Below are 26,923 nucleotides of genomic sequence, written 5' to 3'. Positions count from 1 at the left end.
ATTACTGATGCTGATGATTAATATTTAATGTAAGTCCATCAATTCAGATTACAATCCAAACCAAAATACAAGAGACTAATAGAAGAATTCTACAAATAGGTTACAAGTGGGTTACAAATAGGTCGAAAGTGGATTACAAATCAGTTACAACTGGGTTGGAAGTGGGTTACAAACAAATTACATGTGGATACAAATAGGTTACATGTGGGTTAGAAATAGGTTGCAAGTGGGTTACAGATTAGTTACAAGTGGGTTGCAAGTGGATTATAAACAGGTTACATGTGGGTTAGAAATAGGTTGCAGGTGGGTTACAAATCAGTTACAAGTGGGTACAAATAGGTTACATGTGGGTTACAAATAAGTTGCAAGTGGGTTACAAATAGGATGCAAGTGGATTACAAATCAGTTACAAGTGGGTTACAAATAGGTTGCAAGTGGATTACAAATAGGTTACAAGTGGGTTACAAATAGGTTACATGTGGGTTACAAATAGGTTGCAAGTGGGTTACAAATAGGTTACAGATAATAGAAGGGTTGATATTCATAAGGCTCCTGCCATGCCCAGATATCCAGCAGCACTTAACCAGTTACTACTGCTAAATATCTCCTCTGACTGCCAAAGCACTATCCAGTTAGGTTAGAGGTAGTCCAGAGGCAGAGCGTGGACTAAGCCAGCATGTAACCGGTTAGCGAGTTAACTGGGCACCAGTCTCAATATCAGCAGGTTTTTGGTCAACTTCCAGGTTGCCACATTAACCTAGATATTCAATGCTGGAGGCAGGATATGTCCCGGCATTGAATATCCGTAGTTAACTCAGCTTGTGGCTGTGAGCGGCTTACAAGCTGTTTACCACAGAAGCAGAATTGTGACCCCAGAGTGATTTGGATTTGGTCATGTCTCTGGCTATTCGGACTCCAAACAGCCCAGCACCTCAATCGATTCAAGAACAGGGAAGCTTTTTTAAAAATTTTATTATTTATTAAAATTTACGTATTACAAGAGAAATACTTGACAAGAAAAACAGACTTAGGCATGTTACAAAAAGGAAAATTAAGTAATGAGAAAAATACAATTACTTGTCTTCTTTAGACCACTAAATTGGGGAGGAGTAAACATATTGTTCAGGAGATAACATTAAAGTATATTGATAAAGATGAATATTGCTTTACACACGTATCTTCAGACCTTCTTATGAATCAAAAAAACTCAATCACAGATATCAAACTGTTTCCAACTTTTTTTAAGTTAACAAAAGCTCTTAATTGTTCCGTATTGAAGAAGATATATTTAAGCCCTAAGTATTTTATTACTCATTTACAAGGATAGTTAAGGTAAAAAGAAGCTCCTATTTCTAGGACCTCTTTCCTAATGACTAAAAAAAAGCTCTTCTTCTTTCCTGTGTTTGTCTGGTAGCATCTAAATACATCCAAATCTTTGCCCCATAGAACAAGAATTGTGAGTTCCTAAAGAATAAGCGTTTGACTGCTTCTAGATCTTGTTCAAATATAAAGGAAACGATTAAAGTCATCCTTTCGGAATCCTCAGTTATTGATGATTCTAGAATATCAGTCAAATTCAAATTTTCTGGTTCCTTTTGTTGCAGTTGTGACTCCAAGTCCAAATCAGTCTGTATTTTCTTCTTTTGTGGTATATAATATACTAGCAGTTGAGCCCGTAAAAACGGGCTGGTATTGGGGTTTTCCTTCCTCCCCCCCCCCTCCCCGGAGTCGCCGCCATCCCTCTACCCGGCCTGGGCCCTCTCTCTCTCTGCTACTAAACTTACACATCCATTGGCCGGAACGCAGCACGCACATCAGCTGAGCTGCCATCGGCCCTTCCTTCTCTGCCTGTGTCCTGCCCTCCTGTGACGTAACGTCAGCGAGGGCGGGACACAGGCAGGGAAGGAAGGCCGACGGCAGCTCAGCTGATGTGCGTGCTGCGTTCCGGCGAATGGATGTGTAAGTTTAGTAGCGGAGAGAGGGCTCGGGCCGGGGGGGGGGTAACGGTAGCGGCGACCTCGGGTGGGCGGGTGGTGGGGGGGAGCGGTATCAACCTCGGCGGTTGGTGCACGTGATGTTTGTTTCCAGGCGGCAGCGTCAGCGTCCGACAGTCCGACTCCATTTCCCTCTCTGTTCCGCCCTCTGATGTCATCACGTATTGACGCGGGGCGGGACAGAGAGGGAAGTCTCTACTGCGCATTTGCGAGTGAGTCGGTCACTCGCCGTTTATATGTTTGATATGATTTATTGGAGGAATAAGGTCAGGAGACTATTTCAAAACCTCTATAAGATATTTTTTAAAGGCTTCCAAAGGGCTAATCCCCAATGCTTTAGGAAAATTTAAGAAACGTAAGTTCAATCATCGATTATAATTCTCAATCTGTTCAATTTTTCTATGAATCAAACCATTGTCTTTTATAATCGCATTTGAGGATTCTTGTAGTTTTCCACAACTTTTTTAATCTCCCACATTTGGGTTTTAGAGTCATTTTTTATGTTTCAACAATTTTTTATTGATGATTCAAAGGAATAAACAATCACCGCCTTCAAAATACAGTGCAAGAATACATGGAAACCAAGTCAACTAAGTGTAAACAAATTTGTGGTTACATCATCAAATATTTTTACCCCCATGATCCCCCTCCCTCCCCCCCCCAACTCCCTTCCCGCCCTTTCTTATTTGTTTTAAACATTTTTTTTTTTTTATTGATGCTGCAACACAATAAACGTTTTCGTACAATCTCTGCATAAATCAAACTTCAGATCTCAACGTGCCTGTGCAACAATTGTTAACTAACAGACATCAATTTTTATATATAGCTTTTAATACTACTATCTACCCCTCCCAATTCCTCCCTTCCCCCCTCTCCCCCTCTCCTCTCGTAGCCAGTTACTTATTCTGTCAGAGTAGTGCCCTGATATTACACCTTCATTACAGTGAACCCTTGACTTCAACATTACTTGTCAATGATAAGCTCCACCATTCAGGCCTTCGCTATCTGATCATATGCATTTTTCCCCCCCCCTCCCCTCCTCCCCCCCTCCCTCCTTGTCCTTATCCAAATCTCATAGTTTATCAGTTCTAATCTCCTCCTCTACCCCAAGGTAGCTCATTAAGTACTTGACTGCGTGCTCGTGGGGATATCGTATTTATATATTTCTGCCAAATACTCAGAAACCGAGCCTGCCGTCTTGGTGTCAGCCGTGCCCCCCTCGCCTCCCAGAGCATAAGTTGATGGAGTTTATTCCTCCAGTACCAATATGAGGGAGGCATGTCCATCACCCAATGACTAAGGATACACTTCTTCCCCACTATGCACGATTTACTTAGGAACAGTCGTTCTCCTTGTGTCCCCACCCCCCACTGTCCCAGGTTACCGAATAGCATTCTATCAAAGGTAATATCAATTTGATGCCCTAATACCCCACTTAAATAGTTACTTAATCCCCCCCAGAAGTATCTAATACGCCTGCATTGCCACATACAGTGTGTCAATGTAGCACCTCCCTGCTTACATTTTAGGCAATGATCAGATTCTATAACTTTTGCTTGAAATGCCCTTCTGGGAGAGAAATAGGCTCTGTGTACTGTCCTGAACTGGCATTCTTGGAGTTCTGCACTATGTACTATCCCCGATAACCCTTTCAGCGATTGTTCAATGTGGCGTTCAGATATTGGCTGCTGTGCTTCAACACTCCACCTAGTAGCCACCTCTAGAACTTGTTTTTCTGGTTGTCCCTTCTCTAGTTCTTTGCAAAACCAGGATACCGAGACCTGCCCCATCGCATCTCCCTCTACAAATTCCTGAAGCTGTCTCCCAAATCGCAAAGACAGTCCTTCTTTCGGTAAGCTACGTACATAATGGGCTAGTTGATGATAGGCCAATATTGTCGCCGGTCCCCTTGTCCACCTTTGCACAAAATCTTCTACTGGTACTAAGGTTCCATCTTCCTGAATAAAATTTTCCAACAATTCTACCCCCTGTTCCTGAAGTCTACGAAACACCACATTCTCTCTACCTGGGGTGAAAGAATCATTCCCAGCTAACGGCAGCAATACACTAGCTGTTGGGTCCTGACCCCAGCGCTGTAATAGCTTCCTCCACATATGCCACAATGGCCCCAGCAATACGCTGTCCCTTATTCTTTCTGGCAGCTTTCCTTTCCTTTCAACGTGCAGCAAATAATTCAAATGCCATGGATGAAAAAATGCACGTTCCATCCCCATATCCGTGTATGTGGTTGTACCTAGAAGCCAGTCCCTCAGATGTCTCATAAGGCATGCTTGGTTATATAGTCGGATGTCCGGCAATCCCAGCCCACCCTGTCTCCAGTTCCCTATGAGATGTTGCCATTTCATCCTAGACTTTTTCCCCCCCCCAGCAGAATTTGACTACCAGCCTCCTAAGTGCCGTTATATCCCTTTTTGTCAGTCGCAATGGCAGAGCCTGTAACACATATAACCATCGAGGGAATACTATCATTCGATAGAGCTGTATCCGCCCCATGAGGGACAGTGGAAGCATTGTCCATCGAGACAGTTGTTCTTTGGTATCCCGCAGTAACTTGGCTATGTTGATTTCATAAAGCCGCCGCGTATCCATTGGGAGTTGTACCCCCAAATATCGGAAAGATCCCTGCGCCCATCTAATGGGGAAACGATCTGCCCACCCCCGTTGAAGTTCTTCCGAGCTTGCTAACGCCTCTGATTTTGTGAGGTTCAACCTGAATCCTGAAAAGTCCCCATATTCCTCTAGACTTTCCATCAAATACGGTAGTGAGTGCCTGGGATCTGTGATTAATACCAATAGATCATCTGCAAATGCTGCTGTCTTAAAGTGGTGCTTCCGTCTTGTCACTCCTCTAATATCTACATTATTTTGTATCTCTCTCAGCAGGGGATCTAGAGCTAGAACAAATAATAATGGGGATAATGGACATCCCTGCCTCGTTCCTCTCCTAATTTGAAACCATTCCGACCGTAGTCCGTTCGCAAAAATCTGTGCCTTGGGATCTGCATATAAGGCTCTTACTGCCTTTAGGAAATTACCAGTTATACCATAAACCTTCAACAGTCCGAATAGGAAACTCCAATCCACTCTATCGAACGCTTTTTCAGCGTCGAAACTTATTAGCAAGGTCGGGGTCTGTTGTGTTCGTACCTGTTCCAATGCCGCCCATATTCGGCGCATATTTTTCACTATTACCCTACCGCATGTGAACCCTACCTGCGAATCCTGGAGCAAGGAGGGTAAGACTCTGGCTAAACGATTTGCCAGTATCTTGGCCAAAAATTTTAGCTCTGCATTCAACAGTGAGATCGGCCTATACGAATCCGGCCGATCCTTTGGTTTACCAGGTTTCGGTAAAACACTAATTTGTGCTCTATTGAGATGCAAGGGCATCTGCTTCTGTTGTATGGCCACATTAAACACTGCCACAAGTAATGGACTTATTTCAGTGTTTAGAATTTTGTAAAATTCATTCCTCATGCCATCCGGCCCCGGGGCTTTCCCTAGTTTACTCCATTTGATCACTAATTCTACCTCCTCCACTTCTATCGGTGCATTCAACACCTCTGTGTCCTCCGGAGACACCCTTGGTAACGCCATACTATGAAGATATGTGGCACTGGGTCTCACTAGATCCTCCTGCTGTGTATACAGTTTGCGGAAAAAGTCCGCCAAGACTGCTACTATGCCTTCATCATTATTAACCCGCTCTCCTGCGCTAGTCTGCATTGTCAGTATCTTCTTAGCACTAAGCCTCTTATTGGCGAGCCTAGCTAGGAATCTCCCGCTTTTATTAGCGAATCTATATAGTTGGTACTTATAATACAGGTTCGCTTTCTGTGTAGTCTCCTGTAGAAGCTCATTTAGGGCCTGTTGTGCTTCTAATAGCTGTCTTCGAATACCCAAGGAATGTCCCTGTCCATAATGTTTCCTCAAGGCTGCCACCTTCCCCTCTAGCCTTAATACCTCCCTATTCCTAGCCTTTTTTTTGAAGGCTAAGTACGATATGATCTCACCCCGAAGAACGGTCTTTGCCGCCTCCCAGAAGAGAACTGGATCCGTCTTGTGCTGTTCATTATTAACACTGTATTCCTTCCATTTCTCCACCAAGAAAGGCAAAAATTGGCTGTCTCGGTAAAGATACGCAGGAAAGCGCCAAGTTCCTAATGCCATCCTCCCTTCTCCGACCCTAATCTGCAGTCTTACCCAGGCATGATCCGAAATCACTATCGGGCCTATTTGTACCTCCTCTACTTTAGTCATTAACTCTCTTGAGAATATTATGTAGTCTATTCTGGACAACGTTTGATGGGCTCGGGAGAGATGAGTAAAATCTTTTTCTGTGGGATGCAGTGTTCTCCATCCGTCTATCAAGTCCAGTGCAGCACACAGCCTCGAGATTCCTCTCTCCCGTTTGGCCAAGTCCCTCCCAGTTGGGTTGGATCTATCCCAAGCTGGGTCCAGGACATCATTCATATCACCCCCTAATATTATTGGCACATCTCCTAGAGTATGAATTTTACGGATAATTTGGGTGAAAAACTGCCTATCATAGTTGTTAGGTGCATAGATATTACAGAGCAAGAGTGGCTGTCTGTCCAGAATCACCGAGGTGAGGACATACCTCCCCCCTGGATCCGAGACCAACTTTTTAACTTCTACAGTAAGACCCTTCCTTATTAAGATTACCACTCCTCCTTTTTTCCCCACCGCTGGAGCATCATACAGTTCTCCCACCCACCAGGTTTTCATCTTGGCATGCTCTTCTCGCGTAAGATGTGTTTCTTGCAGGAAGGCCACTGACACTTTTTTATCATTCAGCACTTTCAGTATTTTCTGCCTCTTAACCGGGGAGTGTATGCCCCCCACATTCCAGGTCATTATCTGCAACGTGGTCATGTCACACCTCTCCCGGTTCTGCGGCTCCCTAGATGTTGTATTCTATGTGATTTTGCATGCCAAGAGAGTGTCCCAGCCTCCACTCCCTCAGCCCGTTGCACCGCCATCCCCCCTGATATTTGAGCTACCCCCAATTCCTTTTTCAACATGCTTTCATTACTATTACAAACAGGACTATCCCCTCCCTCCCCCTCCTCCCCATCTCCCTCCCCCCCCTTCCTCCCCCCCAGTTCTCTCCCTCCCCCCAACCTTAACTGCCCACATAGTATCCCCAAGTCCCCTAATGAGACCATCACGTTTAACACCACTTACCCCCTCCCCCCTTTAACAGTTCTATAACGTCCACATTCCCAAACAAGTCCCCAACTGTATACAACTGCTCACGTTGCAGGACTCCCTTGGCCTGAATTAAAAAATTCTCGGCCCTTCTGGATATGAGCCCTTAAATTTTGGTCGTCCACAGTGTCATCTCCACGGCTTAGGCATCCGGTCATCCAACTCGACCAGTTCTCGCCTCTTGGCTAGGATCAATTTTGCCAAAAAAAAAACAAAAAAAAAACCTGCCATTAAAGCCAACAAAGTTAACAAAATTATAGATCCACCTTGCTCTTCTGGGTCATTCTCTCATTTCCTATAGCCATTCTGCCTCCTTCCAGCTCCTCGACAGTCCACCATTCATCTGGGTTCTACTGAGCTCAGGAACGCTTGCGCTTGCTCCACTGTAGTGTAAATCTTTGTATCCGCTTGGTACGTGACTCTTAATTTAGCTGGATATTGCAGTGCGAATCTAATCTTCAAGGCAAAGAGCCTGGAGCAGATTGGCGAGAATTTCCTCCTCTGTGTGGCAACTGCTGCTGAATAATCCTGAAAACAGAGTATTTTTTTATTTCCATATTGCAGTTCCTGATCTCTTCTCAGGGCCTGCAGGATAGCTTCCTTATGTGCAAAGTTTAGCAAGCGACATATCACCACTCGTGGCCGCGCATGATCCTGTTGCTTAGGCCCCACACGATGCGCTCTTTCCACTTGCAAGGCTCCTAGGTCTGCCGGGAGCTGTAGCTGTTCAGTCAGCCATTTTTCCAAGAATGCTCTAAGACTGGAGCCTTCCAGTGCTTCTGGTAATCCCACGAAGCGGAGATTATTTCTCCTAGATCTATTCTCTAGATCTTCGAGTTTTTCTTCATAGCCTGCAACCTGGGCCTTCAACTGCACGTTTTCTACCTCCATCGCGTTTACTCTGTCCTCAAGGACTCCATGTCTCTGCTGGAACTCCGCCATGTCTTTATTTATTTGCCCCAAATGCTCCTGTACCTGGGCTAATTTGGTGTCTATGGGCCCCAGCCGTCTGTCCAACAAGGGCTCCATGGCGGTCTTTACCTCCGCCGCCACTTCTGCCACCCACGCTGAGCTTGCATTGTTCGCCGACGGGCTGGCTGGAGCGGCCATTTTGTCCTCGCCGGGTCGCGTTTTTTCTTTTTCCCTCCTGACTCCTTTCGCCGCCATTGAGGTTCGATTTTCCGGGCTAAATCGCTGCTTCGCTATCTCCCACCACGGCGATCGTCAAGAGGAAGCCCCCTGCGTGCGGGAACTCGCTGTTTACGAGGGATTAGGAGGTAAGCTGGCGGGAGCAGATTTTTCAGCACCCGCTCCCGGTCATGGCGTCACGTGATCCTAGAGGCATTTTTAATAACATCGAAAAATTTAGTAAGCGTATCAACAGTACTCACAAGTGTGGCAATTTCTTCCGAAGAGTTAGTCAGTTTGATGTCTAGTTGTTGGAGAGCTTTCCATATGCTCTCTAGTGTGACCGTCTTCAGTTTTAGTAGAGAAATTCTACGTTGAGTTTGCTGGACCAAAGGCCTCAAACCTCCATCAGTTCCCCTCTCAATAGGACCTCTTTCTTGGAAAACACCTTCATCTACTTCCAATTCAAATGTTCCCAACTGGGAGAGGGGACCTTCGGGTGGAGATCCGGGGGGGAGGGGGGGAGAGAGTGACGTCTAGCCCTAAGTCTCGAAGTTCTCCCACCAAGGAGACAGCAGGGCGCTTTGCAGTTATCTGGTCTGGCGTCCTCACGGTTAACCTCTTGATAGTTTGCTGTGAAGGGCAAGAGGTCCTGGCCGATGAGGCTACAGCCTTGACCATTTCTTTTCGCTAAAGAATCAATATAAAATTCCACAGCTCTCTTCAAGAGGTCTTAGCCGTGATCGCAGCGTGCCACAATTTTGAAACTCCTCCTCCCCCTGGTCAAGAACAGGGAAGTTTTAATTACTGCAACCTCAGCAATGACTCTTTTCACCCCAGGTCACAGCTGAGTGATTCACTGATATCGTCATTGGTCAATTATCAAACTTTAATCATCCTTACAAAAAGCTTTTTTTCACACTTTTTCATCATTTTTTCATACAAATATAATAAAATCTACTTGAATCATTCAAAAACTAATACCAAATCTAAATATAAAATTATCCCTGCTCAAATAATCTTACCTCGCTGTAGCTATTGTTGTTTTGACATCAGTCAAATTCCGGATACTCCTGACACATTGGGCTAGATTCTGTATATGGCGCTAAAAAATCGGTGCAAAAAAAATAAGCATTAAGAACTATTCTATAAACGGCACTCCGAGGTGAGCATTGTTTATAGAACCCATGCCCAGTTTTGAGCATGAGGATGTACACCAACTGAAACCTGGTGTAAATTTGACTGCCCCTATCGAATTGACTACTCACTTGTCCTTTAGATTTGACTACTCACTTGTCCTTTAGATTGTAAGCTCTTTGAGCAGGGCCTGTCCTTTTATGTTAAATTGTACAGCGCTGCGTAACCCTAGTAGCGCTTTAGAAATGTTAAGTAGTAGTAGTAGTAGTACCTAAATGAGGCACGGATTGGCCTTATTTTATAAAACTGCATGCAAATGCCTGAACTCTGCAACAGAGCACAACAAAAGTACGTAATGAACATAACGCAACTCTTCCGCTTTATGATCCCCTAATGTGACCGTTCCAAATGGACCCTATCTTACCACAATATCACTTTGTATTTGTTAACACCGGAGTCTGCAATCACCTCTCCGGTACTATGTAAGCCACATTGAGCCTGCAAATAGGTGGGAAAATGTGGGATACAAATGTAACAAATAAATAAATAAATAGATAATTATTGCCCATTAATGCCCTGGCCTTGAAGGTATTGATGGGCCACCACTGTGAGTGGCTATTCTCCATACAAATACAGACGTTCAAATATTTGAAAGGTATTAATCCGCAAATGAACCTTTTCCGGAGATGCGAAGGCGGTAGAACGAGAGGACATGAAATGAGATTGAAGGGGGGCAGACTCAAGAAAAATGTCAGGAAGTATTTTTTCACGGAGAGAGTAGTGGATGCTTGGGATACCCTCCTGCGGGAGGTGGTGGAAAAAGAAAACAGTAACGGAATTCAAACATGCGTGGGATAAACATAAAGGAATCCTATTCAGAAGGAATAGATGCTCAGGAGCTTAGCCGAGATTGGGTGGCAGAGCCGGTGGTGGGAGGCGGGGCTGGTGGTTGGGAGGCGGGGATAGTGCTGGGCAGACTTATACGGTTTGTGCCAGAGCCGGTGGTGGGAGGCAGGACTGGTGGTTGAGAGGCAGGGATAGTACTGGGCAGACTTATACGGTTTGTGCCAGAGCCGATGGTGGGAGGCGGGGCTGGTGGTTGGGAGGCGGGGATAGTGCTGGGCAGACTTATATGGTCTGTGCCCTGAAGAGGACAGGTACAAATCAAGGTAGGATATACACAAAAAGTAGCACATATGAGTTTATCTTGTTGGGCAGACTGGATGGACCGTGCAGGTCTTTTTCTGCCATCATCTACTATGTTACTATGTAATACAAGGTGACACGCAAAGCCAGAAGGATGCTTGGGTGCATAAGGAGAGGGATGACCAACAGGAAAAAGAGGTGATAGTGCCCTTGTATGAGTCTCTGGTGAGGCCCCATTTAGAGTACCGTGTGCAATTCTGGAGACTGCACCTACGGAAAGCTACAAACAGGATGGAGTTGGTCCGGAGGGCGGCTACAAAATTGGTCAGTGGTCTCGGTCATAAAACATGTAGGGACAGGCTCAGGAACCTCAACGTGTATACGCTGGAAGAGAGGAGGGAGAGAGGGGATTTGATAGAGATGTTTAAATACCTTAGTGCTGCTGTGCACAGAAATGGGAGAGCAATGCTAGTGCTGGACCCTGGGGAATTTTGCCGCGCACCGTGACAGGAGCAGTACAAGTAAGTGGTGTGAGCCCGTGGGGGGGGGGGGGGGCGTGTTTGCCCTGGGCCTGGCTTTGTCTCTCTGCGGCCCTGAATGTTGCTACTATTTGAGATTCTGAATGGAATCTTGCTGCTCTCTGGGTTTCTGCCAGGTACTTGCGACCTGGCTTGGCCACTGTTGGAAACAGGATACTTGGCTAGATGGACCGTTGGTCTGACCCAGTATGGCTGTTCTTGTGTTGTGGCCTTTTCCTTCCCTCTGCCATCTTGAATTCTGCCTCTGTTTTAATTTGTATAGCTTCTGCTGAAAGTCTGTTGTCAGCAACCACCGTGTTCTCAGCGAAAAAGTCTTCCTTCATATTCCTTTTGAGCTTCTCTCATCCATTCAGCTTCAAGCCATGACCTCTTGTCCGTGAGCTTTTCATTCTATGGAAAACGCTTTCTTCTGCTGCTGTATTGAAGCCTACGAGATATCTGAATGTTTGTGTCCTATCTCCTTTTTCGTTTCTTTATCCTACAAAGTGTGGGGTAGATATTCAACAGGATTAACTAGCTAAAAGGGCTGCTATCTGGCTAAATCCTGCTGGCCAGCCCCAGAACGTTATTCAGACGCACTTAACTGGATAATGTAGCTGAATACTTATGTATTTTACTTATTTATTGGGATTTATTAACCGCCTTTATGAAGAGATTCGCCCGAGGTGATATGCAGCATAAAACTTAGAATTTTGTTAACAGCATAACAATAGTAAAACGACCAAATAGAAACAGAAATACAGTCAATGAGGTCAACTTGGAGATGACGGATTGAAACCTAGCAATAGGATTAATATGAAACGGTATCAGAAATATAAACATCTTCTCTGACCACCGCAGTACTTATCCAGACGGTGCGGGGACAATCTGGGAGCAGAGTTAGGGAGAGCCAGAGTTAACCAGTTAGAGGTAAATTCTATATATACATCCACTCCTAACCCTCATCCCCCATAATTCCACATCACTCATACATTTACTCACAGGAATATGTACACCATATATCTCTGTGTCTTAACACTGCCCTTTAAGCTTCCCATTGTCTCTTTCCAACGTTTCAATGTTGATGTCCCATTGTCATATTCTTAATGATACTTCGATGGTTTCACAAAACTTGTACAATGTAACCCATAACCAAGTTATAACAAATGTATTTCCATTATTCATATCTTATTGTAAGCCACACTGAGCCCGCAAAGAGGTGGGAAAATGTGGGATACAAATGCAATAAATAAATAAAATAAATAAATAAATAAATATATAAATATATGACGCCAAAAAAAAACGTGATTCTCTAAGCCACGCTTAAGCCATTTGCACCAGCCGAAACATGGTACAAATGTAGGTGCATATCCCCCCTTATTCAATAACAACACGCGTAAGTGCTAGGAACACCCCCATATCGCCCATGACCCTCCCCTTTTTTTTACTTACACTCGGAAATTCCAATTAAATCTAGTGAGTGCCAATAATTGCTTCTTTAAAAAGCCAATTATTGGCACTGATTAGCCTGTTATTTAATTAAATTCCACATGCAAATCTGGTGCATGTCCAAATTTGCACACACAACTTTTGGCAACTTTTATAGAACTAGAAGGTTAGCAGCAAATTTCACTTCACTAAGGGACCCTTTTACCAAGCTGCAGTAAAAAGGACCCTACGGTAGCATCGGCACGTGGGGTCAATCAGGGGCGTAGCCAGACAACAAATTTTGGGTGGGCCTAGGCAAGAAGTGGGTGGGCACCAAGTCTTCTCCCCCCCCCCCCCTTCTAACCACCACCCAAAAAAATATTTCAGCTGGCGGGGAAATGCTTCTTTCCACCTTGGCAGTATGCAGCAGGCATGCGCTGAAAACTGAGCATGTGCAGGTGCCAGTATCTTGGAGAGTAGCGTTTTTGTTACCATCAGAGGGAAGTCTTCAGCTGGCCGAGCTTGAGATCCCCATCAGCTACCGCTAGATGTGTGCTACTGTTGGGTGAGCCTGAGCACTAAATGGGTGGGCCCCGGCCCACCCAGGCCCACCTGTGGCTACGCCACTGGGGTCAATATTTAGTCAGCAGCGCTCAACATTTTGCTGACCACTGCCAGTGTTTTGCCCAGAAATTCAAATCCAGGATTCAAATTTCAGGATTTCCAGAGCCGGCTAAATCACAGTTGGTTAAATGCAGTATTCAGCATTTAACCGGTTATGGGGCACTATATAAAGATAGAACTGACTTTTATGTGGTGACTTTAGCCAGATAAGTGCTGACTATCAGAACTTAAGCACCCAAGTGCCGACTCTGCCCCGAGAACGTCCCCAAAAGTCGGTTTTGAGATAGGCCCTAACTGGACATTTTCAGTGATACTAACCAGTTAAGTGCCACTGAAAAGGACTAGTTAGCCACGAAGAGGTTAAATCGCTTTGAATACCGACATCTTTTCTGAGATAACCAACCTGCTTATTTTCGAACGAGAAGGCTGGCCATCTTCTGACACAAATCGGGAGATGGCCGGCCATCTCCTAAACCCGGCCAAATCGGTATAATCGAAAGCCGATTTTGGCCGGCTTCAACTGCTTTCCGTCGCAGGGCCGGCCAAAGTTAGAGGGGGCTTTTCGGCAGGGTACGGAAGGCGGGACTGGGGCGTGGTTACTAGATGACCGGCTTCGGGCGATAATGGAAAAAAAGAAGGCCGGCTCTGACGAGCACTTGGCCAGCTTCACTTGGTCCATTTATTTTTAGGACCAAGCCTCAAAAAAGTGCCCCAACTAACCAGATGACCACTGGAGGGAATCGGGGATCACCTCCCCTTACTTCTCCAGTGGTCACCAATCCCCCTCCACCCCCCAAAACTTTTTTTAACATTTTTGTGCCAGCTTCTATGCCAGACTCAAATGTCATACCCAGCTCCATGACAGCAGTATGCAGGTCCCTGGAGCAGTTTTAGTGGGTGCTGCAGTGGACTTCAGGCAGGCGGACCCAGGCCCATCCCCCCCTACCTGTTACACTTGTGCTGATAAATTTGAGCCCTCCCAAAACCCACTGTACCCACATGTAGGTGCCCCGCTTCACCCATAAGGGCAGTGGGTTTGGGGGGTTTTGGGGGGCTCAGTACACAAGGTAAGGGAGCTATGGATCTGGGAGCAATTTATGAAGTCCACTGCAGTGCTCCCTAGGGTGCCCGGTTGGTGTCCTGGCATGTGAGGGGGGCCACTGCACTATAAATGCTGGCTCCTCCCACAACCAAATGCCTTGGATTTGGCCGAGTTTGAGATGGCTGCCATTAGTTTCCATTATCGGCGGGAAACCAATGGCGGCAATCTCTAATGCCGGTCATCTCTAACGCCGGCCCAAATGTTGAGATTTGGCCGGCCCCAACAGTATTATCGAAACAAAAGATGCCCGGCCATCTTGTTTCGATAATACGGTCGGGTATGCCGCTTTCCGGGGCCGGCCTTGGAGATGGCCGCCCATATAGATGGCCGGCTCCGTTAGATTATGCCCCTCCAAGTGACTCAAGATTCATGAAAAGCCTGAGCCATTCCTAGCTTCATACCTCCCATGCTGGGAATCTTGTAAATTCGTGGCAACAAAGGGAGAATAATAAATACGGACTGTCCTGGATAGGGAGGATCCTCACACCCGGTGGCCGGCAGCCAGGATGTTTCCTGAGCAGTGAGGACAAAATGACCACCAGAGGATCTCTTGGTCTTGTTCTGAAGTCATTTACTTTGTTAATCCACTGCATAGAGGAATTTCTGTTCTTCCTTGAGCTAGGAAAATGAGACATGAGTCTGATGATGTTCTGTTAGGCCTTCTGTGGCTGGCGTCATGATTTTTGTAGCTGTCCATGTCTTGCCACACCCATGTAAGTGGAACCAACATTTCAGTTGCAACACAATGACTGAAACATTACTTTCACTTACTCGGACGTGGCAAGACCTGGACAGCCACTGCATTCAGAAACATTAGTTTCACTTACTCGGACGTGGCAAGACCTGGACAGCCACTGCATTCAGAAACATTACTTTCACTTACTCGGACGTGGCAAGACCTGGACAGCCACTGCATTCAGAAACATTAGTTTCACTTACTTGGACGTGGCAAGACCTGGACTGCCACTGCATTCAGAAACATTAGTTTCACTTACTCTGAAGTGGCAAGACCTGGACAGCCACTGCATTCAGAAACATTAGTTTCACTTACTCGGACATGGCAAGACCTGGACAGCCACTGCATTCAGAAACATTAGTTTCACTTACTCGGACGTGGCAAGACCTGAACAGCCACTGCATTCAGAAACATTAGTTTCACTTACTCAGACGTGGCAAGACCTGGACAGCCACTGCATTCAGAAACATTAGTTTCACTTACTCTGAAGTGGCAAGACCTGGACAGCCACTGCATTCAGAAACATTAGTTTCACTTACTCGGACGTGGCAAGACCTGAACAGCCACTGCATTCAGAAACATTAGTTTCACTTACTCAGACGTGGCAAGACCTGGACAGCCACTGCATTCAGAAACATTAGTTTCACTTACTCGGACGTGGCAAGACCTGAACAGCCACTGCATTCAGAAACATTAGTTTCACTTACTCAGACGTGGCAAGACCTGGACTGCCACTGCATTCAGAAACATTAGTTTCACTTACTCGGACGTGGCAAGACCTGAACAGCCACTGCATTCAGAAACATTAGTTTCACTTACTCAGACGTGGCAAGACCTGGACTGCCACTGCATTCAGAAACATTAGTTTCACTTACTCGGACGTGGCAAGACCTGAACAGCCACTGCATTCAGAAACATTAGTTTCACTTACTCGGACGTGGCAAGACCTGAACAGCCACATCATTCAGAAGTCTGATGATGTGCAGCCTATCATTTGAAAATAAATGGTCCTGTTTCAGCTAAATTTCTAGGACCTGATATATGAAGATATGCTCAAGAGCTCATTTTCTCTGGCTACTGTGCTCTCATTACCCAGTCCCAAGACTGAAAGGAAATGCTAGTCCATCGAGCAATTTCTCTCAGAGCTCTCAAGAGCCTTCCAGGAATTATCCCATTATAGTTCACCTTAGTGATTATAGATCTCTGTTCCAGCCAGAAATGCACTGAGCTATGGGACTCACACTGCCCCGTGCGATACCTCAGAAGACACACAATCATTCTGTTAAACCACACAATTAATATGATTACGAGGCTAAATGTTCCACTGGGGAATCCCTAGGATGTAGATTTGGCAATGGTGCATCACAGTGTGAACCACTAAACAGTGTTGCAGAAGGATACTGCTTGTGAAAAAGTTTCCATCAGAAGCAGGAATGAGTGTGTGCAGATGGTGACCCTCCCACACCTATCCAGATACCTGTGTGGAGTCCAGCAACCCCACAACATAGTAACATAGTAGATGACAGCAGATAAAGACCTGTACGGTTCATCCAGTCTGCTCATCAAGATAAACTCGTATGTGCTACTTTATATGTGTACCTGACCTTGATTTATCCTTGCCATTTTCAGGGCATAGACCATAGAAGTCTGCCCAGCACTGACCCTGCCTCCCAACACTAGCCCCGCCTCCCACCACCGGTGCTGCCACCCAATCTCCACTTAGCTTCTGAGGATCCATTCATAGTAACATAGTAGATGATGGCAGAGAAAGACCTGCACGGTTCATCCAGTCTGCCCAACAAGATAAACTCATATATGCTATTTTATGTGTATACCTGACTTTTGTATCTGCCATTTTCATGGCACAGACCGTAGAAGTCTGCTCAGTACTAGCCCCGCCTCCCAACCACTAGCCCCGCCTCCCAATCTCAGCTAAGCTTCTGAGGATCCATTCCTTCTGAACAGGATTCCTTTATGTTTATCCCACGCATTTTTTAATTCCGTTACCGTTTTCATCTCCACCACCTCCTGCAGGAGGGCATTCCAAGTATCCACCACTCTCTCAACATGGGTTGACTCCCTCATTCTATGGAGTTAGGTGTACAGTTGGTTATGCCGTTATAGAGTGGCATTAGTTATGCATGTAAATTAATTAGATAATTGGTGCTAAATTGGCCCTCAACTGTCAATAAGGTCAATAATTGGCTTTAACAAGCATTAATTGGCATTAATTTGTAGTTATGCATGTAACTGACTTACAACCCTGTTTTATAAACATTGTGCCTAACTTCTATAGCACACAACTGTAAAGGGAGTGTTGATGTGGGTGGAAGGGGCATGGGCAGATCACACACCTACACACAAAAGTTATAGAATACTGTTCATTGCGCATGTAAGTGCCAACATGTGGGCACATGGATTTAAATCATAAGAACAAAAGAAAATAAGAATAGTCATGCTGGATCAGACTGATAGTCCATCTAACCCAGTATCCTGCTTCCAGCAGTGGTCAATCCAGGTCACAAGTGCCTGGTAGAACCCCAAAGAGTAGCAACATTCCGGAATCCCAAAGAGTAGCAAGATTCCAGAATCCCAAATAGTAGAAACATTCCATGTAGAACTCCAAAGAGTAGCAACATTCCATTCAGAATCTCAAATAGTAGCAACATTCCATGCTACCAATCCCAGGGCAAGCAGTGGCTTCTCCCATGTCTCTCTCAATAGCAGATTATGGACTTTCCCTCCAGGAACTTGTCCAAACCTTTTTTAAACCTAGATACGCTAACAGCTATAACCATATCCTCCAGCAATGAGTTCCAGAGCTTAATTATTCATTAAGTGAAAAAATATTTTCTCTGATTTATTTTAAAAGTATTTCCATGTAACTTCATTGAGTGTCCCTTAGTCTCTGTACTAGCTATAGAGGTGACATAAGAAGTGGTCGCATTTAAATTTAGGCAAATTTCTGCCAAGTTACACTAGCTTTCTGTAACAGATCCTGGACACCCAAATGCCGATATTAATTTATTTATTTGTGACATTTATATCCCACATTATCCCAGACAAGTTTGAGTTCAATGTGGCTTACAATAAACGGTATAGGATACATAACAAAGAATAATGCATAAGAAAGTAATTTGTTGTAAGAATTCAGTTTTATAATATAGTATCATAAACATACTGGGATAACTACGGATGTTTAACATTTAGAAAATCTATTATGAATGAGAAATTGTACATGAAGCAAAGAGAAAGTTAATGGTAAATAGAGTAATAACCAATTCGGGTAATAATTGTTTGAGATATGGTTGTTCTTTGTGTGGGTTTGTTTGAATAGGAACGATTTGAGTGTTTTGCGGATTCTAGTATATTCCTGTATGTTTCTTATTTTGGGTGGTCAGGAGTTCCACCATTTGGTTCCTAGTTAAGTGAAGTCTGCAGAGTGGACAGTTTTGTAGATCACTTTTTTGCAATTTGGGAGGTGTAGTCTGAGATAGTTAATGAATACTATATATGAATAATATAGATATTATATCAAACATATAAATGGCAAGTGACCGACTCACCTGCAAATGCGCAATAGAGACTTCCCTCTCTGTCCCACCCTCGCATCAAGACGTGATGACATCAGAGGGCGAAACAGAGAGGGAAATGGAGTCGGACTGTCAGATGCTGACGCCTGGAAACGAACATCACGTGCACCAACCTCCACCCTCCCTCCCCTTCCCCATCCCCGCCACCGCTCCCGCCCCCCTCTGTGCCGGGCCCCCTGCACTGACTTGACAGCGCCTCTCACCTCCGGGTGGAAGCGCTGCAGGCAGCAGCAGAGCGATCTGCTGCTGCCTGCAGCGCTTTCACACAGAGGTGAGAGGCGCTGTCAGGTCAGTGCAGGGGGCCCGGCACGGAGGGGGGAGGGTAGCTGGAAATCTCGCCCGTTTTAACGGGCTTAACGGCTAGTTATATTATATTATGACATATATGAATACCAGCTGAATGCTCATTTTTTAGCACCTTTTGTATGACCAGCACTGAAGCACACACAGTGGTCTTATGTCACTGACACAACCCTTTAAAAAAGTGTCCTGGTGGCTAAGGACAACCCATAAGTGTGGCATTTAGCCCTGTGCTAGGGTGACGACGTTTTTGCACTACTAAGTACATAAGTACATAAGTAATGCCATACTGGGAAAAGACCAAGGGTCCATCGAGCCCAGCATCTTGTCCATGACAGCGGCCAATCCAGGCCAAGGGCACCTGGCGAGCTTCCCAAACGTACAAACATTCTATACATGTTATTCCTGGAATTTTGGATTTTTCCAAGTCCGTTTAGTAGCGGTTTATGGACTTGTCCTTTAGGAAACCGTCCAACCCCTTTTTAAACTCTGCTAAGCTAACCGCCTTCACCACATTTTCCGGCAATGAATTCCAGAGTTCAATTACACGTTGGGTGAAGAAAAATTTTCTCCAATTTGTTTTAAATTTACTACACTGTAGTTTTATCGCATGCCCCGTAGTCCTAGTATTTTTGGACAGCGTGAACAGACGCTTCACATCCACCTGTTCCACTCCACTCATTTTTTTTATATACCTCTATCATGTCTCCCCTCAGCCGTCTCTTCTCCAAGCTGAATAGCCCTAGCCTCCTTAGTCTTTCTTCATAGAGAAGTCATCCCATCCCCGCTATCATTTTAGTCGCCCTTCGCTGCACCTTTTCCAATTCTACTATATCTTTCTTGAGATGCGGCGACCAGAATTGAACACAATACTCAAGGTGCAGTCGCACCATGGAGCGATACAACGGCATTATAACATCCTCACACCTGTTTTCCATACCTTTCCTAATAATACCCAACATACTGCTACTTATCATTTCTCTTACACTACTGGATATAAATATCCCCAAATCTACATCTTAGGGATTTCCCAGTGGAACATTTAGCCTCATAACTGTATTAATTGTGTGGTTTAACAGAATGATTGTGTGTCTTCTGAGGTATCGCACGGGGTAGTGTGAGTCCCATAGCTCAGTGCATTTCTGGCTGGAACAGAGATCTATAATCACTAAGGTGAACTATAATGGGATAATTCCTGGAAGGCTCTTGAGAGCTCTGAGAGAAATTGCTCGACGGTCTAGCATTTCCTTTCAGTCTTGGGACTGGGTAATGACTGCACATTAACCAGAGAAAATGAGCTCTACCAAGCAAAAATATCTGTGCGTTAGAGAGAGAGAGGGAAAGAGGGCATCTCTTCGTTTCTCTAGTGATCTTTTTTTCTTCTTCTTATTCGGTTGGATTACCACAGCTAACAGCCGGATAAGTGTGATTTTACAGTTAGCTCAGAATTGTAATCACTTCAACCTAACCAGGGGTGCAGGGAGAGTCTGATAAAGTTAATTCAGAACACAAAAGCATAGTTATTGTGAAGCAGGGCAGCCTTGTGTGCAGTGGCGTAGCCAGACCTCAAGGTAAAACCTGTTTAGTCTGCCCAGTTTTGCTTCCTGTTGTCATACCACAGACCCAGCTTGACCTGTTGTTTGTATACATCAGCCTTTCTGTGACGAAATATTTCCTTTTGCAGCCTCTGAGTCTGCCTCCTTTCACTCTTGTAGCCTCTTCTAGAATTTCTTTTCCACCGAACGAAAATATTTTACGGAAAGGGTGGTGAATGCATGGAATGGGCATCCGGCAGAGGTGACGGAGACAAGGACCGTATCCGAATTCAAGACAGCATTTGACAAGCACAGAGGATCTCTAAGGGTGAGGAAGGGACTGTAGAGCTTAGTACTTGGTATGGATGGCCAGGGCTTGGTAGGCCATACAGTCTCTATCTGCCATCATTTTCTACGTTTCTATGTAAATGTTTGCCTTTTGTGCATATTGAGTGGAGGAGTGCAAGTTGCTTTTACTACATTCTCTGGCAAAGAATTCCACAGTTTAATTACACCTTTCTGAGGTATCTTAGGTTTTTAGCTTCAAAAGGGCCATTTGTCTTCAAGAGATAAGCTTTACCAGATGGTGCACGTCAGAAATATACATATAGATATATATATTTTTTTACATTTGTACCCTGCGCTTTCCCACTCATGACAGGCTCAATGCAGCTTACATGGGGCAATGGAGGGTTAAGTGACTTGCCCAGAGTCACAAGGAGCTGCCTGTGCCTGAAGTGGGAATCCAACTCAGTTCCTCAGGACCAAAGTCCACCACCCTAACCACTAGGCCACTCCTCCACTGTTGCTACTATTTGAGATTCTACATGGAATGTTGCTATTCCACTAGCAGAAAACGAATTCACAATATCAATGTCTCTGGTAACATTCAACTGCTTGTATACACAAACCAGGACTTAAAAGCCACCTACTTCAAAAAAGTGCTTTAACCAACAGTTGTTTCACCAGTATTTCACCAATATTCCACCAATATAATATGTAATTTTTATGTGTAGAGTACCCTCAGATATAAACCACTGTAACTGCAGTCAATAATGCTGCTAAAACGTGGCATAGCACCTCTTTCATTAGGTAACTCTCACTCTGTTTTTTGGGAGAGAGCAATCTCTGCTCACATTTTTTTATGCTTCCCAATCACCACAGTGCTATAAAATCATTTATTTCTTTTAAAATATATACTAGGTGAAAAAACTGTGCACTTATCTCGTGAGTTCTTGCCTCCCTGGCAGAACTATGTTGCCTCCCTGGCAGAACTATGTGGCCTTGATCTGTGGATTGTGCGAGACAGAACTGTCAGCTAGCACATTTGCTTATTTCCGATCTGACGAAGAAGGGCAACCTTCGAAAGCTAATCAAGAAATGTATTAAGTTATGTCCAATAAAAAAGGTATCATCTTATTTTCTTTTCCATGTTTTATTTTGTTTGATTTCTATTGATAACCTGCGAGACAGAATGAAAGAGGATGAAGTGATTTATGCAGCCTTAACCCTTTGTCCCTGAGGAAAGTGATTTGAAACCCCGCGGAGTCGGGCGGTTCCAGGGGAAGGCAATTGTTTATTGTGTCAGCAAGGCAACATAGTTCTGCCAGGGAGGCAAGAACTCACGAGATAAGTGCACAGTTTTTTCACCTAGTATATATTTTAAAAGAAATAAATGATTTTATAGCACTGTGGTGATTGGGAAGCATAAAAAAATGTGAGCAGAGATTGCTCTCTCCCAAAAAACAGAGTGAGAGTTACCTAATGAAAGAGGTGCTATGCCACGTTTTAGCAGCATTATTGACTGCAGTTACAGTGGTTTATATCTGAGGGTACTCTACACATAAAAATTACATATTATATTGGTGGAATATTGGTGAAATACTGGTGAAACAACTGTTGGTTAAAGCACTTTTTTGAAGTAGGTGGCTTTTAAGTCCTGGTTTGTGTATACAAGCTATTCCACTAGCAACATTCCATGTAGAAGTCGGCACTTGCAGATCACCAATATTTTCTCTGATTTGTTTCTTCATTGCATGCCCCTAGTCCTAGTATTTTTGGAAAGAGTAAACAAGCGACTCACATCTACCCATTCCACTCCACTCATTATTTTAGACACCCCTACCATATCTCCCCTCAGCTGTCTTTTCTTCAAGCTGAAGAGCCCTAGCCACTTTAGCCTTTCCTGGTAGGAACAGGTTGGATTATTGCAACATTGTTACCGAAATATCTGTTGGAAAAGGTCCGACCGATCCAGAATGTAGCCAAATCGACTGATCTTTTCACTTAAGAAATCAGATAAAATCACAGATTATTTTATCAAGCTTCATTGGCTTAGCATCAAGTCTAGAATTACTTTTAAACTAGGATGTCTGTTGTGGAAGATAATACAGGGCATAGTATCATCATATACGATTTCCCTTGTACATTATTCGTTAGCGGGATGATTTTATATTATCTGCAATTTGTTTTCTTTTGATTACACAAGTCCATGAGCTATCACCTCTAAGATTTCTTTCTCAGGTTGCCAAATTTTGGGAATTTTTACCACCTGATCTCAGATTTTTACCTAGCTATGTTTAGAAAGAGCCCAAAGACCTTACTGTTTATTAGATATGTGATTAATAAATAATCATATATACTATGGGCCGTGTTTACTAAGCCGTGTTATAGGCACATTAGCGTTTTTAACCATGTACACACGTTAACCATGTATGCGCCTACATGGTTAGTGCATGCACTAATTATAGGCACGTTAAAAACGCTAACTTGCCTTAGTAAACATGGCCCTTAGAATATTCTTTTTAAAAATAATCTAACCTATAACTATTTCTGCTAAATTTGTGACATCCTGGGCAAATTGTGCTTTAGTATCTTGCTGTAACCCGCTGTGAACTATTTAATATGGTATTAGCGCGCTATGAGCGGCCTAACTGTAAATGTAACTGCAAAGGCATGTGCCTACTTGCCTAATACCACACAAAACAAGCCGATGTTCATATACAAGGTCCACTCATATCCCCCATATTATAGAACACTGCGCCCAACTTTTTGGAATGCCCTTGACCCGCTCTTGCCCCTCCCATGGCCATGCCCCCTTTTGGGTTGCATGCTATGGAAATTGGGTGCCCAGCGCTTTAGAATAGCGCACAGCCAGATGCATGCACAAATCCTAATTGGGGCCAATTAGCATGAATAATTGGTTGTTAGCATCCACTTATCGCTCGTTAATGGCTCGTTATCCAATTAAGTCATGCACACAACTTAGATTGGCACCATCTATAGAAATCCGGGGGATAATATGTGTACATTTTTTTTAAATTAATGTCTATGTTTGGCTTCCAAATGCCTCAGAAATGACCCCCTGGATGTCTGTCATCTTAACGTGGCCAGAAGTCAAGTATGTACTTTCAAGTGGCTAAACATTCACTTACTTGGACACAGCTAACTTAGAAAGATTAAATTCTATTTTTACCCTCGTTTAATTTCACCTGTCTTTGAATTTTACCCTTGTATGATTTAATAGATGTAGTCGATGGTCAAGTGATGCTATGCTCTGGAATAGCAGCTAAAAAGCGTAGCTCCTGCACACCCTCCCGCCTAATTAACGGCTATTTTCCATACCCCTGGCTATCAAAATTACTCCTGTGGGTGCCACTAGCAGCCGTGTGTGTCAGGTCGTACTCAGGAGTCCACGGAACAAGCTAATAAGATGCCAAAGCCCAATAGAAGACCTCAGGAGCAACTGAAAATGGCATCTAGGATGGTGCCTGCTAACAACCGTCCCGGCCTCACAGTAAGATCCACATAGACATCAGAGATAGTGACTGAGGTCACAGCCGCGGTGGAGGCCACAAGCAATACAAAGTTGTAGCGGATCTATGATAGAACGGAGGAGGAACATGACTGCATCGACACCGTGGAGCTTGAACTTACCGAGATTCAGCAGCTCATGGGTGCATTCGAGGGCCAAGTCAGTGCTCTGGCTCAGACACAGGAGGCCTTGCTACAAAAGGTACTGACGCCTTGAGCAAAAGCTCGACTACCTGGAGAACAGGTCACGCAGGAATAAGAGATGGAAAACAGTGATTCCCACTGCAGGCACAGGCAGCTCCTTGTGACTCTGGGCAAGTCACTTAACCCTCCATTGCCCCATGTAAGCCGCATTGAGCCTGCCATGAGTGGGAAAGCGTGGGGTACAAATGTAACAAAAGTAAAATAGATACTATTGGAGATTCTACATGGAATGTTGCTACTATTGGAGATTCTACATGGAATGTTGCTATTCCACTAGCAACATTCCATGTAGAAGGCTGCGCAGGCTTCTGTTTCTGTGAGTCTGACGTCCTGCACATACGTGCAGGACGTCAGACTCACAGAAGCAGAAGCCTGCGCGGCTACATTGGTGATCTGCAAGGGCCGACTTCTACATGGAATGTTGCTAGTGGGACTCTGCGCAAGTCACTTAACCCTCCATTGCCCCAGGTACAAATAAGTACCTGTATATAATATGTAAGCCGCATTGAACCTGCTATGAGTGGGAAAGCGCGGGGTACAAATGTAAGAAAAATATATATATATGATCCAGATGAGAATTGACCAATGATTTGCTCAGAAAAACCGATCACTTTCTTTTTAATCCACCCTGTCATTTCTCTGCCAACCTAAGAATCTGTTTTTCATTTCCCATCATGTGCTGCTCCCTTGGGTCTGTGCATCTCAAATTCATACCTGCAATTTGGGGGTTAGGAGGAGAGTCCAGCAGTTTTTCCTCTGCTCTTTTGTGTTTCCTAATCAGTCTTTACCTGCATTTATTGGCCTATAGTGCTTTGAGCTTTCATTTACAACTGCCTGAAGTTTTCCCCTTGTGTTTTAATTTTATTCCCTGAACTTAGCTAAGTCATTGCAGTGTCAGCTAAATAGGTACTTTTTAAAATTAATTAATTAATGTTATCATTAGATCCTAGTTGTCAAATTCTGCACTACTTCTTAAGATTTCTTAAACCGTTTCTCATTTTCTTCATCCCCTCTGAAGGGCCTATCTTGGTGCAGATTTTAGTGCCACCTGCAAACAGACAAACCTTTCACCGTGTACTAGTAATGTTACTTACTAAAATATTAAACAGGAATCAACCCAGGGGTGATTTGTGTGGCAACTCCACTCCTACATTGCTTGGCATGAGATCCATAAGTACATAAGTAATGTCATACTGGGAAAAGACCAAAGGCCCATCGAGCCCAGCATCCTGTCCCACGACAGCGGCCAATCCAGGTCAAGGGCACCTGGCAAGCTTCCCAAACGCACAGACAAAAAAAGCAACACTGGGCCTTCAAGACTGGGACAACTGAAGTTCTTTATTGATGACCCAACACGGGCCGTGTTTTGGCGTTAAAAAACGCCTGCCTCAGGGGTCAAAGGAAAACAGTGTGACATGCACGTAGTGTAGGTTCATTAGCGCCTTTATACACATGAGAAGGCTCCTCATAGAGCTATATTTTCGTGAGTGTGGCAAACGGCGATTCCATATATTACACGTTGGGGCATTGAACCTACACTACGTGCATGTCACAGTGTTTTCCTTTGACCCCTGAGGCAGGCGTTTTATTAATGCCGAAACACGGCCCGTGTCGGGTCATCAATAAAGAACTTCAATAGTCCCAGTCTTGAAGGTCCAGTCTGTATACTTTCTATGTATGCTGTTCTACCCTCTCTATTTGTGTTAAGCTTCCCAAATGCACAAACATTCTATACATGTTATTCCCGAAATTGTGGATTTTTCCCAAGTCCATTTAGTAGCGGTCTATGGATTTACCACAAACCTCTGGTACCTAACACTTAATCAGTTTCTAATGCTCTCTACCTCCTTGGCAGTGTCTCCTGGGCTGTTCAACTTGTTAATGATCCTCCTGTTTGAAACAACATTCCTGAAATCCAAGTGCATTACATCCCAGTGGTGTAGCCAAGGGTGGGCCCAGGCCCACCCACTTTGAGCTCTGGCCCACTCAGTAGCAGCACACCTATGATGTGGCTGGCAGGGATCCCAAGCCCCACCAGCCGAAAACTCTCAACAGGACCTTGGAGTATTGTGTTCAGTTTTGGAGGCCGTATCTTGCTAAGGATGTAAAAAGAATTGAAGCAGTGCAAAGAAAAGCTACGAGGATGGTATGGGATTTGCTTTACAAGACGTATGAGGAGAGACTTGCGGACCTGAACATGCATACCCTGGAGGAAAGGAGAAACAGGGGTGATATGATACAGACGTTCAAATATTTGAAAGGTATTAATCCGCAAACTAACCTTTTCCAGAGATGGGAAGGCGACAGAACTAGAGGGCATGAAATGAGATTGAAGGGGGGCAGACTCAAAAAAAATGTCAGGAAGTATTGTTTCACGGAGAGAGTGGTGGATGCTTGGAATGCCTTCCCGCG

General features: G+C 44.5%; 1 long non-coding RNA gene across 1 annotated transcript; it reads right to left on the bottom strand.

Annotated features, from left to right (window-relative positions):
- Positions 1 to 1,767: 1,767 nt before the first annotated feature.
- Positions 1,768 to 12,225, bottom strand: LOC115474369. The gene is made up of 4 exons (XR_003942843.1): positions 12,130 to 12,225; positions 9,530 to 9,533; positions 3,321 to 3,326; positions 1,768 to 1,779 (listed from the first exon to the last, which is right to left on the bottom strand). It is a non-coding gene; the product is annotated as an uncharacterized LOC115474369 (long non-coding RNA).
- Positions 12,226 to 26,923: the final 14,698 nt, after the last annotated feature.

The sequence above is a fragment of the Microcaecilia unicolor genome, chromosome 7 (genome assembly GCF_901765095.1).
Source record: "Microcaecilia unicolor chromosome 7, aMicUni1.1, whole genome shotgun sequence".
In the NCBI taxonomy this organism is placed as follows: domain Eukaryota; kingdom Metazoa; phylum Chordata; class Amphibia; order Gymnophiona; family Siphonopidae; genus Microcaecilia; species Microcaecilia unicolor.
This window is presented reverse-complemented; position numbering and strand designations above follow the sequence as displayed.